We start from the raw sequence: 17,016 nt of genomic DNA on the forward strand, positions 1-17,016 counted from the left end.
GGCTAAGGGTAGTATCATAATTACCCAAAATATATAATTAATAAGGTGGAGGGACATTTTGTGGAGAGAGGGCCGAAATTGGGCTCTTGAACTGAATTCTTGCTCCACCCGGGTTCGAACCTAGGTGGAAGCAATGAATTAAATTGTATTTAGTTTAAGTTGGTAAATTAATGTATTTAATTTATATTTATTATTTATTATCTGATTTAAAATAAAAATAAATAATATTTTTAATAATTAAATAAAACCTTATTTGACTAACTCCTAAACTAGACTCCTAAGCCTAAGAAAACTCTCCTCTCCCACGCTCATCACTCTCTCTCACGTCTCTATCACTGTAAGTCACGTTTTTCCTGAAAAACTAACTTCAAAAATAGTAGTTAAACCAAAGTTCTTCACACTTGAAGAACTCACACGAAAATATAAGGGAAAAAAACAAACGTTAATCAACCACGATTCAAGAGGGGTTTTCCGTCGAGTTTTATGTTGAACTTTTGTTTTGGACGGGAGTGTTGGAGAAGGTTTGGAAGCAACATCAAGGTTTGAGCGTCAAAAAGGTATGGGTTCTCTTATCTCTTGGTCCCTTTCCCAAGAGACCCTTCAGATTAAGTCAATTCTAATCCATAAACTAGGATTGTTCCCATTGCATGTCACTTTCACTAGCTCCTATTAATTCGTAGGTTGGGTATGTTTGTTGGTAGATATTAGGCATGTAATGTGTTTTTGTGTTGAATATGCTGATGAATGTGTGTTTTGAATCGTATGAATGACAATCTATGTTTTCTGAAATGATGTGTATGTGTGTACAATGTATCCGTGACTCCTTTGGTTTGAGGTTCAAAACTAACATGTTACGGTTGTGTTCTTACGTGCACAAACTTATATAAATCGTGATGTTCACAAGTGATATAAAATATCTTATTTGACTGCAAATCTTTATCGAATGAAATATTTAAAATGCACCTAAAGAACTCACTAAAAAACTAATTAAAACGTCTAAACATTTAATGTGAAAAGAAGTGAGAAAATAGGCTGCAAAAATTTCAAGCAGCTTGTTAATGAGTTTCAGCCAAGCTAAGGAGAATTTCGTGCTATGAAAAAAATAATTAAAATATGTGAGATCACTGCGGATTGAACCCGCGACGTCACCATGTTAAAAATCAATGAAATGAGGTGAGAAAAAGGGAATGTGGAATGTGGGACTCGAACCTATGACCTATACTGGAAAATGAAAAAAATGAAAAGAAAAGAAATGAGAGGAGTGGGATTCGTAGCCACAACCTCTCAGGTAGTAAAGGAGAAAGGGAAAAAAAATTAAAGAAAAGGAATGTGAGGCTTGGGATTCGAACCCACGACCTCTTAGGCAGACTTTGAGAGAATTAAAAATTAAAATAAAAGAAATGTGAGGCGTGGGAATTTAACCTGCGACCTCTAGGCAGTAAAGGAGAAATACAAGAAAAATAAAGTGAGGTTATGGGGGTTTGATCCCACAACCTCATGGTCAATGTGAGATAGTCAAGGAGAAATAAATAAAGAAATAAAAGGGGTTTTGGGGGATCGAACCCACAAGCCCTTGGCCAAAAGGAGAGAGTTCAAAGAAAAAAATTAAAGAAAATGAGGTTGTGGGGGTTCGATCCCATATCATGTCAATCCCATTGAGCGAAAAATGAAGAGAAAAACTAAGGGAAAAATAAAATGAAGTTGGTTGGGCTCGATCTAGGGTCCCAATGTCATGAGGACTAAAACTAAAATCAATGAAAAATGTAAGAGTTGCCCAAGGGTTTCGAACATGAGCTCCCTTGCCCAAATTTCCATATTGATACATAAGTCATACGTGAATTAAATGTTCAAGAATAATTCCACTTACTTAGATCCAAATTGAGATCTTGGCATACATACAAGATACATAAGTCTTGTACTACATAATCTTAGGAAGATATGAGTCACTTAACAAACTACGAATGAAGCCTCATGGCTTGTATATATAGAACCATAAGTCTAGCATATGTTTAAATGTAAGTGAACCTTCAACGTATGCAATGAAACGATGAAATTAACAACGAAATGATAAAATGAACAATGATATAATTAAATAAACAAATGAAAGGATGAAATGAACAATGAAATCATGAAACCCTAGAAGGGTTAAGTAAGAGTGTGAAACACACTAAATGGCTAAGTGCATTCACATATGATTAAATGAACAATGAAATGATGAAATGAACAATGAAACTATGAAACCCTAGAAGGGTTAAGTAAGAGTGTGAAAATCACTAAATGGCCAAGTGCATTGGCATATGATGAAATGAACATTCACGTAAAAAGGGGTTAGTAATTATGAAAAGCAAATGTTCTAATGTTAATGAATGTGGTGACAACATAATATGAGGCTAATGTAAAAGATGAGAGCATTCTCAAGTGAGTCTAAGTAAATGTTACAAAAACGTACTCACCTATGAGAGTGTAAAGTTAATCAAGAGACCAGTCTATATAACACTTAAATTAAAGTATTGAGTTCAACACACTCAATACTAATGATGAGATGAGAAATCAACTATTGAGATATGATGTCCTCATACTAGAAGCCAGCTTCCATGACGTATGAGATGAATGTAATGGAACTTTATACTGATCACCGATAAACTAGCTATGAGCGGTGATGCCTTCTTTCGCGAAGGGCGTAGGTTCACGTAACTCTCATGACATGAGACTTCCCAGCATGCCGGGTATGGGTCTCCATATATCTCCTAGTCTTCAAATCTATATTGCCAATATAGGGATCTGGCGGGGTTCAATTCCCATGTACACTAGCATGTTTTCAGTCACTTTGGCCGCTGATTCCACCTCTTTTCGTGTGGGGTTTCATGACACTGGATTTCATGATGCTAACATGAACTATGTAGGTTAAAGTTAAAGTTCCCAATAAATGAATGAGGCCCGCCTCAAATGATGCACATAATGAAATGAATGTTACCAAAGGTGTTAGGATAGGATAATAAAAAGGTGAGTTAGACTCAAGTAATGACATTAGGTCATTCTTGGTCATTGCACAACGAACCCGATGAATGTCTTAAACTACATCGTAGGTATAGGTTGTGTTTACACTGGCCTATGAATGAAATGAAATGGAATACGTATAAATGAATGAAGCAGACCCTATGTTTACTAAAGTAGACTCCCTTGTTGAGGTCCCACATGTTGAGACCTGATTTCTAGAAAGTCTTAATGTTAAGTCCATGATTCCATGATCTCATGGCTTATGAAAGAATGATATGAAAGATGTTATGTTCTATATGCAATATGATATGTGGTAAGTATAAGATCTTATTTGTTGTGTGCAATATGATAAGTATGATGATGCATGTTATTCTCATGGCATGACTTTCCTAATCCAAATTTGGAAAGCTCACTAAGTTTTCTAGTCCAAATTTAGAAAGCTCACTCACTTTCCTAATCTCAATTTGGCAAGTCCACTAACTTGACCTTCTAAAATCATGTTGTTAGGAAAGAGCTATCCTTTCTCATACATGTCCTTGGTGTGTGCTTGCAAATACCCATACTTAGTACAAGTGTGTACTAATTCCATAGAATTCTATATATTTAGGTGTAGGTACAGGTGGACGCTAGAGCTTACATGTTGACGTTGCAGCTATCTGGACGTGGAGCTTTCATTCGGACTTGGTAGGCCCTCATGCTTTTGAGGTTGTCTACTGTTATTATCTATCTAGATGTAGGCTTTAGCTAGTGGAGCATGTTCCACTAGTAATTCATTTCCCATTTCATTTCAAACCTTGTATTGGTGTCGTTTTGGCAAGTACACATTTGATGCATCTATGAAATATTTCTTTCATTTGATGATCTTAATGTTAGATGGTTGACAGTGAACAATTATACATGTAATAGAATTTTTAGTAAGCATGTTAGGAAACAAAAGTTTCAAATTTTCTGCTAAAATTAATCTAGATGAAGTAAGAATGACGTATGTAGGCTTGTCTGCAACCTCTGAGAGGTCAACGACGCCGGTATCTTCTGGGGTCTAGAATCCACTCGTGACACATACATTCTAAATTGAGTCAGAGAATTCTACAGTGCCCTTGTGCCACAAGAGAAGAAGATGAAAACCCAATTAATGTTGGTTGACTATGTGGTCGTCAAGGGTAGAAAGGTGAAATACAATAGTGACCCTATAAATGTAGTCTTGGAATATTCTACAAGAATTGGATATGATTGTCAATATAACATCATGAAAACATCATTGGAATACATTAAAAATTTATTAGCTCCTATCATATTAGATGGTACTCTTATGTGATCGAGGTTGGAGCACCTATCTATAAGAAGGACCTCAATGTGGCAGCGTGTACTAGTTTGGATTCATAGCAACACAATCATTCCCTTCTTAAATGATTTGTTATCCCCCGCACCAAAGCAGTCAGCCTAGGCTGCAACATTGTTTGGATAAGGTTAAAGTTGGGGATGATTATTGCGAACGAGATGCTCATACGAGCCAATCAGTGCCATATTTCTCTCTTTTCCAATATTGATCAGTGATTTATCTAGAAAAGCTTGGGTTCCTAGGGATGAGAGAAAGTATGTGGAGGTGATTCCCACATCTTTTACTGATATCCAGAAAACTGAGGTGTAGTGCTGGAAAGATGAGGCCGAGAAAAAGCAGGAAACCCCAGTGGATTCTTACCTGGTTATGGATACACAAGCACCATATGTAGAGGCAACATTGTCTACTTCGGCCCCAACTTTTCCATGTACATCTAGTTGTGTACCTTCTAATACTCATAAATCATCTACTTCCATTGCCTTCCACAGTAATATTCTTGTTGCTTTTACCTCCCAGCCCGCTCACTCAGATTGCATTACTAAAGATGGGACAACTATCCTTTTTTGCTGATTGTCATAATGCTAGACATGAGGCCACTTATCTGGAATGATTTAAACAGCCCTTGCTAATGTTGTGACAACTCTAAGTGCTATCATTGATGCCCTTTTAGATAGGATAATAGTGTGCGAGCGTGGACTAGGTCCCATGAGGAAATGATGACTCTAAATACTACTATTGATGTGTTATAAAGAAATGTAGACAACCTAAAGTCCATTGACCGGACTATTTATTTTTTGGACAGTAGAGATCGTAGACATTCCATTTGATCCAGATATGAGGGCCTTATGGAGATTGTGGAGGCCATGGTAGATGCATTGTGCAGACTTCTTTACCAAACACACAATTGGCTAGCCCTACTAGATCTAGTAACTTTTATATCACTCCGGACACTGAAGCCCAAGATTAGAGTATTAAAGTGGGCACTGATGCCCCAATAGATGAAGCGACTGTTTAGACATGATTTTCTTTACTTTTCTTTGATATTTTTCTGATATATGAGGAAAATTGTTTTTGTTTTGTTGTGGGGTAAGGTATTTCCATACATATCTCTTGTGAAGTTTTTGCATCTCGTTATGAATAGCCGGAAATGAAATTGAGTCTCTTGTGATGAATATTACCTTCTAGCAAAAGTGTGTAGCCTCGTTTGAGATTGATGTCAATGTCTGGTATGATGAGTTTACCGTGAACGATGTATGATGAACCCTAGAATTTTCCCTGTTGGTCTAGTTGACTAAGCGATGCAATCTCTTGAAATGATCTTAGAAAACTATTGAATTGTGAAACAATTTGACATTTTACCTCTTTTATGGCCAACCTTGTTAGTGTGTGAAGTTTGCTTAAACACCCTTTGAGCCTTACCATTTTCTTGGAAGAAACTTGTTATAATTGTGACCTTTCTTTATCTCTTCACCCATAATCCTAATGAGATGTGGTTCGTTTGAATAGCCAACTTAGGCCAAAATCATAAGTTGGGTTGTCCTAAAACGAGAAGTTAAATCAAGAAATTGCATGGAAGTTCCCCTTTGAGCCATAATTTTGAAAAAAATGGAATCCCTCCATATGAAAAGAAAGAAAGAAAGAAAGAAAACACGGAAAAGAATGACAAATTTGTGAAAGATGTTGCAAAAGTAATTGTCTTTCCAATGTTCCATCGAAAGTGAATAATGATGAATTTTAAATATGGATAAAATTATCGATAAAAAGGGAATAGTGTTGTTAACACCACATTTAATGAGAGTTACATCCATTGAGTCTAGATGATTATACCCTTACACTCAACACCATTACAAGCCTTGAAAAAGAACTTTTTGATCTTCAATTATCTAAAACAAGTGTTGCTTGGAAAATAAGGGAAACCTATGGGTGAAATTATGCATTGTGTTCATCTTTGTGTCAGAGGGCTTTGAGCACATTTGTTGAGCTAAAACTTGCATTTGAAGCAAGTATTGTGAGCTTATAAATATATCCAAATAAAGCCCTAACCGAATCCAAATCGAGGACTCATCTACTACCCCAACTTAAACTTTTAGTTTTCCTTAAGTTAAGCCCAATTATAAAAGTTCAAAAAGGGTGCCTGAAACAGTGCTACACAAGACTCAATCATGAATCCTCACAAAAAGACTCAACTTACTCATCCAAGGATCAATTATGCACTCAAGGATTCAAGTTGTGACTCGCCATTAGCAATGATTTTGTTCTTCTTGCAATAGCCCTCTATTTCTAGTTCCAGAATATGAATTAGGCTTTCAATCTTGTGGGATGTAGTAGGTACTATTAGGCTTCCAATATAGGAGCAACTGTCGAGTAGAGTCATGTTGATTAGTGTGGAGATGTTTGTATCCTTTATTGGTATGTTATTTGGTATTCTGAGCAACTTCAACTCTTGATTCGCTATCGTGTGATTTCACTTGAATATCTTTTGAAACTACATCTTTGGAATCTATTTTTTTAGATTAATAGTAAGATATTTTTAATTGATGTCCTTAATGTTTAGCGTTTAGCAGATGTTAGAGGGTCTAGGAGGAGAACAGTTTCTAAAAGAGTTAGTGTTTGTGTTGACTCCTCAAGACTCAGTAATGGGAGTTCATGGTATCTTCGAAGGTACACCACAAACTAGTGTAACTCTTAGGTAAGTAATTGGTTCAGTGGCTAGAGTAGAGTTAGAAGATTGCCAACAAGGTTTGTTATTCATTTCTAGAATATGTGACCAAGTTTTTTTATTTGATCACCCATACTCTGACATTATCTTTTATAAGGAAGGTCATGAATCAACGAGTCATTAGATACTTGATTTTTTAATGCGTCTAGCATTGGAGAAATTCATAGTAGTTGGGTGTACTTTTACACAGGTAGTTTTTCATTGAGAGGGTTTTATAGAAAGCATGTATTGAGACTTACTCTAGTAGAGGTAAGAGAACCCGTTTTCAGCACAATAGTGATAGGACTTCCTATTGAGGTTGGCATCATCCCAGTGAGAGTGATCCTCTCTCTCAACCTACCTGATTAATGGCAAGAGTGTCAAAAACCGAAAGTACTTCCTAGAAGTTAGAGAGAACCCTCGTTTTGTGACCGGGCGTACTTGACCCTTTGGGGTCTTGTACAAGTTCTTTAACTATCGTTCATTACAAAAGACATGAAAAGTAGTGTGGCTTTAAAACTTTCAAATCATTTGATATAAAAAGTAATCTTTTATAAAGAATAAGAATATCTCATTGTCACAAACCAAACTTAAAGACACGGCATAATTAACTCAGGGACATGGCTCTCAACATTGAAATAAAATACATAATAATTCTTTAAATGAGAAATTAAGAGAGGACTATGCCCTTGAATATGTGAGGACATGCTTTTTTATAAGAGGAACTTTCCCAAGATTCACCTTCAAAACTTCAAAATCTTCCAACCTGTACTTATAGTATAGAAATGTATGGGGTTAGTACAAATAATGTACTAAGTATGGCGTATGCAAAAACATACAAAAAGGGACATTTTAGTAAAATAACATTTCATGCCAATTAAGTAAAACATTTATGACTCTAGAAGAAAAACATCATAAAAACCATCATTTAACACATAAATAAGAGTTTCTATAATTTTAGACCAAAAGAGACCATTTACTGTAAACACCCAAACTTATAGTGAACTCAACATGCCAATTACAGTAAACTACTTAAGAATTTGCAATGAGTCCATTTGAAATTACAACGAATCATTTAAATCATTAATAGTGAATTAAACTTGAGCAATTTCAATGAACTATCCTTTTCTAGATGCATGAACTTCCAAGGCCAAGCGAAGAGAAAGTGAACTCATTTACGTATGAATTTCCCTATCTTGGGAATATCCTAAGACACACTAAGGTAAGACATAAAGAAATTATACATATGCCTCCTTTAATACACAGCAAAGAAATCCTCAAGACTACCCTTTTGTCTTACTCACCTTGGGAGAACTAGCCCCTCACTCAATGACAAAACATTAAAAGAACCCAACAAACCACCAAACTCTTCCCTTTCGAAATGCCTACTTAGTGCAATGAAGAGATGGCGTCTCATATCACCACCTACCCTAAGTAGCACACCCTTTTAGAAGGTTTGGCACCAAGTCTTCCCTTTCGGAATGTCTTACCTACTGCAATGAGTAGATAATGTCTCATACCACCACCTACCCTAAGTAGCACATTCTTTTAAAAGAATTAGTTCAATCAATTCAAATAAGGCTCACCAAGACTCCACTTTCGGATTGCCTACCTAGTACAATTGATAAATAACGTCCCATTCCACTTCCTACCCTAAGTAGAAAACTCTTTTAGGAAACTTAGAACATTCATTTCTTTTGTGGGAGTTATCTTAACCGACATAGACTATAAGATCTAGATATGGAAACCCGATATTAAACCCTAACAGAGGAGGGATTCTCACTTGCCTAGAATGAGGACATTCTCTTTGCTTTTACATGGCTTTCCCAATAGCTACACCTATGCGGGAGCATAGTTAAGGGATAAGGAGATTGCTAAAAAGTAATTCATTCTTTACTAACAAGGAGTACACATCTCAAGAGGTACATTGGAATACAACATCTCAACTCAGGAAGTGTAACCACCTCTTGTTCATACCCTCTTACTTCTAGGCATAACTTCCCACGGATTCTAAACATTATAAACTATAGGTTGAGGATAACTAGTGAACACCACATATCAACTCACGAAGGGCATTCATCCTCCAACATATCTTAGAAAGATCATGGGATGTAGTGTGGTTGCTACTAAACACTTCATCTCAACTCAGGAAGAGTGTTCACCCCAAAACTTCCCATTCGGAGTTAACTTAACTTCATTCATTCATTCAAATGTAAGTGTAGGTGTACATGTGATCACACCTTCATTTCATTTAACTCTAACTTCTATACATGCTTAAACCTTCATTCATCAAATAACACACTTAACATAATTCACAAAATCATATAATTCCCTAAGACATATTCCTTAGCATACTCATAACAAGCTTCATAAAAAATTAACACGAAAAACTTCATTGAAGTATACACTCTAGTCTACTACACATAATAACTTCATAAGGAACATTTAACAAGAATGGCATATTTATCATCTTACTTCACATAACAAGCGTTAATAGCCTAATTCAAAATAAAATAGTAACTTCACATTCATACAATTTAAGTAAATACCGCCACCAAGAAAGTGGACCATACCACTCAAGAGCATTTCGAAACAGAAACTAAAAAACACAAACAACTTACCCTTTAATCCAATCTTTCATCACCTATTACATTTTTCTCAATATTCCATCATAATAAAGCATTTTGGACAATAGCTAAACACCAATAACAACCATAAGAAATCAAAGCTCAAAGAATACTAATTCATGGTCATTTAACACATTTCATAAACCAACATTAGATGAAAAACTTTAACATGATTTCATTGAATTTTTAACCTTAAAATCATAAACTAACATTAGAAGTACCATTATTAAGTCATTATAAATTTTTTCATGCAAGACCCATATTTAAAGTTGAAGATTGAAGAAACCAGGGTTGAGAACCAATTTTGTAAATTCATTAGAAGGGACTCCTTGAATGGAAGAGAGTTCAAGTATGGATACAATACCTCACATTTAAGAAATACCAATGATTTTTTATGAAGAAATGACCATCAATAACCCTCCTAGCATTTCTTGACTTCTAGCTTTCATGGCGACTAGAAAGAACAATCTAACAGAGAGGGGTCTAAAATGAGGTCTTAGGATTTAGAAAAGTTTAATATATGTAATAAAACCTAAAAATAACGGTCTAGGTTCATAAAAGAGTTGGGGTGAATTTACCAAGCAACCCAAGCCATGGTAAAAAACTTACAGTGTTTGAACCCCTCACAGACGAGACCTAGCCAATGGATCGTGTGTGCATCAACGGACCGTTGGTGGGGTCTCTTCGTTTGAAACTTAGCTCCACATAGATCCTAACTAACCAACCTTGCAGGTCCAACCGATGGAGCAAGACGACGGGCCTTTTGTTGGACCACTAGCCGTCATTGCCTTCTTTAGATTACACTGCCAAGGCAGTTTTGGTCGAAGTCTTAGGCCCTTTCTCTAGGGTCCCTTGTGGGTCCTATGTGGGGTCGTACCCAAACTTTAAACCTCTAAAATTAGTAACATAGGCATTAGGAACATCACATGAAAATTTTAAGCAAAACGAACACATAAAACTCACTCAAATAACTCAAGACACACAAACGCTATCTAAGGCACACCTTCCAAACGTCATGGATGTTCTTGGACGTTTGACCTCCAAACTACTCAGACTGCATAAGAACACTAAAGTAACTCATCTTAACTTAAAATTAACTAATGAAAAACTCATGAGTCTCTATTTCAACTTAGTTCATTTTGGTGCGTTACATTCTCCCCCACTTAGAATAACATTCGTCCTTGAATGACACTGAAACTTCAAGATCATGAAGGACTCACTTAGCATCACATAAAATATTGCAATCATGATCAAAAAATTTACTCAAAATTAAAGTATCAAGGAGCATCAATTCAAACTTTCACACACTTAGCAACATTAGAAACTTTTGTCAAACTTCACAAACTTCAAAACTCACCCTTAACCCTATTTTATGGAGGAACTACCATCTCCAACCTTAAACATGCTCTTATACAACACTTGTGCACACATTGAAACTTCAATAAAAGGAAAGAAAAATTTTCTCAAAATTCAAAAATCATACAGTGAACATCACTGTAACACCATTAAGCATGCATAAAATTTCAAATTTTTATTCTTTGAGCAATTAATCAAGAAGGGATGATCATATGAAGTATAATACCATATAACTCATCTCATGAAACATTGAAACCATGATTCATGAAGAATGCAATTTTCTCAAAAATTTGGACTCACTTACAGTGAATTTAGAACATCACTATGTAACATGCTAAAAATTTCCATAGTGCACCTTTCAAGGAACTTTAACAAGATTTCATGATACTATGAGGGACAAGACCATACTAACTTACTTCAAAGAGACTTAGCAAGTCTAATTAAGTGCAATGTGAGGGTAGCATCCCATACTACCACTCCCACATAAGTGACCCTTGAGGATTCTCTTGGACAAAGTACATTTTATGCAATTCTACTCAACTCACTCTCCCCCACATAGGGTAAAGCCATCTTTAAGGTATCACACTTCAAAGTAGCACTATAATTTTTCACAAGGTAAGAACTCACACTACCCTTGAGTCATGCACATCAAGATTACACATAAACCTTACATGTTAAGCATAACACTTCCATTTTTGGATTCAAGCCTAAACAAACTATCTTAAACATCAATTCATTTAACTCTTAGGCATCACCTAACTCACTTTCATGGAATAAAACTTCTTCACTAGATATTCATACCACATTTCCATCTTAGTGTACGCCTACACCACAACATTCACAAATCACAAGAACACCTATGAACATTAGTCACACAAGGGAATTGCATTCAACTTCTATAATATCTCCACATTCTCTTAGTATTCCTCAAATTTACACCTTAAAGCATATCTACCACCATTGAACATAATCACAAGATAACTCATTTATTCTCAAAAGCACTTTATTCAATACTTATAACTCTTACCATGCTTAGACCTAAATCACCATAACGTTTCTCATCACAACACTCCCAACCTCATAAATCACACCTAGCCATAATTGGCATCACTTAACGATTCTCAACACATACCCTCATATCAAATCTTCAAGCCAAAAAACCATCATAACATCAAAACTCACATTTTCTCTCCCTCAAACTTAGAAACATCTCCTCTTCCAAACAATAACACCTAGAAGACCACCGGACAAGGAAACAAAAGAGAGAGAGGCCTTATGCAGTTAAGTTCTATGGCACAATTCAAGAGTAATATAGAAAGTAAAACTTTATCGTCCTATAGCCTCTTGTCCATGGATGTGTCGCGACTCACACCAATGACCATGATACTACTAGATGTGGCTTGTGAGCCTTTTAGAACCTAAACTAGTTCCCATAACCTTATGCTCTTATACCAAGTCCACAACCCGAAAGTACCCCCTAGAAGTTATCAAGAACCCTCATTTCGTGACCGGGCGTACTTTACCCTTTGTTGTCTTGTACAAGCCCTTTAACTATCGTTCATTACATAAGACATGAAAAGTAGTGAGGAATTAAAACTTTTTAAGACAGTTGACATAAAAAGGAATCTTTTATAAATACTAAGAAAATCTCATCCTCACAAGCCAAACTTAAAGACACGGTATAATTAACTTAGGGACACGGCCCTTTACATTGGAATAAAATACATAATTATTATTTCAATAAGAAATTAAGAAACCGACTATGCCCTCGAATATGTGAGGACATACTTGGTCTTTAGAGGAACTTTCCCAAGCTTCATCTTCAAAACATCAAAAGCTTCCAAGCTATAATTATAGTATAGAAATATATGGAGGTAGTACAAATAATGTACTAAGAATGGCATATGGCAAAACTTGCAAAAAGGGACATTTTAGTAAAATAACATTTCATGCCAATTAAGTAAAACATTCATGACTCTTGAAGCAAAATATCATAATAACCATCATTTAACACTCAGATATGAGTTTCCATAATTTAAGACCAAAAGAGAACATTTACAGTAAACTCCCAAACTTATAGTGAACTCAACTTGCCAATTACAGTGAACTACTCATGCATTTACGGTGAATCCCTTTGAACATTTACAACAAATCATTTAAAGCATTCACAATGAATTCAACTTGCAATTACAATGAAATATCCTATTCTAAATGAGTGAACTTCCAACGCCTAGAGAAAAGAAAGTGAACTCATTTCCGCAGGAGTTTCCCTACCTCATGATTATCCTATGACTCACTAAGGTAAGACATAAAGAAAGTATGCATATGCCTCCTTCAACACACACCAGAGCAATCCTCATGAATACCCTTTTCGTCTTACTAACCTACGGAGAACAAGCCCCTCACCGAATAACAAGACATTAAAAGGACACCAACAAACAACCAAAGTCTTCCCTTTCGGAATGCCTACTTACTTCAATGAGTAGATGGCGTCACATACCACCACCAACCTTAAGTAGCACACTCTTTTATAAGGTACGGCACCAAGTTTTCCCTTTCAGAAGGTCCTACCTAGTGCAATGAGTAGATAGCATCCCATATCGCCACCTACCCTAAGAAGCACGTTCTTTTAAAAGAATTAGTTCAATCTATTCAAATAATGCTCACCAAGACTCCTCTTTCGGATTTCCTACCTAGTGCAATGGATAAATAGCGTCTCATTCCACTACCTACCCTAAGTAAAACATTTCTTAGGAGACTTAGCATATTTATTTCTTTTCTAGGAGTTAGCTTAATCGACATAGACCATGAGAACTAGATATGGAATCCTGATATTAACCCCTATGGGATGAGGGTGTCTCACTTGCCTAGAATGAGGACATTGTCTTTTCTTTTACATGGTTTTCCCAATAGCTACACCAATGCGGGCGAATAGTTAAGGGATAAGGAGATTGATACTAAGTTACTCATTTTATACTAACGAGGAGTACTCATCTCAAGAGGTACATTGGAATACAACATCTCAACTCATAAAGTGTTAACACCTCCTCTTCATATCCATACGGTGGTAGGCATTACTTCCCACGGATTCTAAACACTGTAAACTCTAGGTTGAGGATAACTAGTGAACACCACATCTCAACTGACAAAGGGAATTCATCGTCCAACCTATCTTATAAAGCTCATGGGATGTAATGGGGTTGCTACTAAACACTTCATCTTATCTCACGAAGAGTGTTCAGCCCAAAACTCCCGTATAGGGATAAACATAACTTCATTGATGAGTGTGTGTGTACATGTGAGTACACCTTGCATATAAGCTTCGTTTCATTTACCTCTAACTTCTATACATGCTTAAACCTTCATTCATCAGAACACACACTTTACATACTTCACAAAATCATATAAGTCCTTTAGATATAATCCTTACTTATTCATAACAAGCTTCACAAACAATCAACACAAATAACTTCATTTAAGCATACACTCTAGTCTACTACACATAATAACATCATGAGGCACATTTAACAATAATGGCATAAACGTCACATAAAAATCCATAATATCTTAATTCATAATAAACTAGTAACTTCACATTCATAAAATTTAAGTAAACACCGCACCAAGAAGGTGGATCATACAACTCAAGAGCATTTCCAAATTGAAACTAACCAACACAACCAACTTACTTTAATCCAATCATTCATCATCTATTACATTTTTCTCAATGTTTCATCATCATAAATCCCTTTGGAGCTTGAAGACTACCAATTCATGCTCATTTAACCCATTTCTTAAGCCAACATTATATGAAAATCTTTAACATGATTTCATTGAAGTTTTTACCTTAAAATCATAAACTAACATTATAAATACCATTATTAAGTCATTAGAAATGTTTTCATGCAAGACTTATATTTAGAGTGAAGATAGAAAAAACTAGGGTTGAGAACTCATTTTGAAAATTCATTAGAAAGGACTTCTTGAATGGAATAGAGTTCAAGGATGGATACCATACCTCACATTGAAGAAATAACAATGATTTTTGATGAATAAAAAACATCAACAACCCTCCTAGCATTTCTTGACTTCTAGCTTCCATGGAGACTTAAGAGAGAAAGGGAGAGGGGTTTTGGGTTTTAGGAAGAGGGGTCTAAAATAAGGTCTTAGAGTTTAGAACACTTTTATTTATATAATAAAACCTAAAAAAACGTCATAGGCTCATAAAATAAATGGTGTGAATTTACCAAACACCCTATGGTAGAAAACTTACAGTGTTTGAACCCCTCACAGACCAGACCTAACCAACGGGCCGTTTGTGCATCTACGAACCGTTGGTGGGGTCTCGTGGGTTGACACTTAGCTCCACATGGAGCCTAAATATTCAATATTTAAGTTCCAACCTATGGATCAAGATGATGGGCCGTTAGTGGGACCACTGCCCGTCGTTGCCTTTGTTGGTTAACACTGCCAAAGTAGTTCTGGTACAAGTCTTGGGCCCTTATCTAACGCCCCTTGTGGGTCTTAGGTGGTTCGTACCCATACGTTAAACACCTAAAATAATTCATCTAGGTCTTAGGAACATCTCATTCAGGGTGGAAGAAAAAATAACACATAAGACTCACTCAAACACCTCAAGACACACAAGCGTTATCTCAGGCACACCTTCCGTACGTCATGGATGTTCTTGGACGTTTGACCTCCAAACTTAACCAAACCTCACAAAATTCCTAAGAACACTAAATTAACTAATTTTAACTTCCAATTAACTCAATAAACAATCATGAGGCTCTTGTTAACCTTAGTTTGTTTTGGGGCGTTACAAAGAGCATCTCAATTTCTAGGTTTTTTAATGGAAGTTTATTATACCCACGGTGAATAAAGTTCATGAAAGGCTTCACATTCCGAGTATTTTGCTCCAGGGTTCATTCTCATTCAACGGAGTCATCTTAGAAGGTCGTTATCAGTACAAAGTGTTATATATTCAAAGAGTTAGGGAATTTTTCTAGGGAATACCCTAAAGTAACTCATCGCCAATGACAGGCTTGTTAGGTTTAGGGCCCAGTGTATTCAGCTACAGGTGGTGATTATATATGTAGTCTATGTTCCAAGCATTTCTAGCTTTTTAGTGATCTTGTGTTTTTCTAACCCATGACTGCTTGTGTTGTGTAGACTTAGGGTTTTCATACCCATTCATGCCGTTGTAACTTAGTTTCTACTTTTTATTTGTGGTGAAATCCCTATTTGGTATTGTATATTGATGTTTATTAGCCATTTAGATGATTTAATTTAGTAGTGGGTTGCTTAGAATTGTTTTTGTGTTTTGAGTAGTTGTAGAGTAGAACCATGTGCCTTTATGCTTAAATGTCTTTCTCAGGTTTGGTACTTTGTTTTTTATTCCCTTGTTTGAGAAACTTAGAAGGTTATATTTCCCATCTGTTATGCTCTGGATAGTATGTATGAGGTTGACTTATGTGACAGTTGTGATGGGGATGTGTGATCATTGGTGGTTTTTTTCCAAATCCTTCTATTATACCTTCCCCTTGTCTAAATCTTATTCTAATCTCCTTGGTTGTAAGGATGAGGTTTTTCTATCTTACTTCTTCTTGAAGTTTCTCTTCTTTGTGAGCTCCTATTTTAGATTGATGATTTAGCCGATGTTTGAATCTCTCAGATGTTTTAGTACTAAATGGGTGTGTTTGAGTTAATGAGGTTGGGAGTGGAGTTGTCTTAAAAGGCTCTAAGTACGGTGATGACTTGGTCGGTGGCATTTCATGTAAGGTTATTTTTTTAGGGGTTAGCAGGTACCACTGAGAAATGTAATTATATTCTACTGACGCCCAGCGAAGAGGAGTATCTTTTGAGCGAGGGTGTCTACTTGTTGAATATTGATTCATCCGGTAAACCTTGGGTACTATTCCGATTCATGGGTTACTAATGTTTAGATATCATTGTTCCGGTTCTTGGTTATGGCAATATTCTACAACGCAAGAATGACT

Source organism: Solanum pennellii, chromosome 10 (genome assembly GCF_001406875.1).
Source record: "Solanum pennellii chromosome 10, SPENNV200".
Lineage (NCBI taxonomy): Eukaryota > Viridiplantae > Streptophyta > Magnoliopsida > Solanales > Solanaceae > Solanum > Solanum pennellii.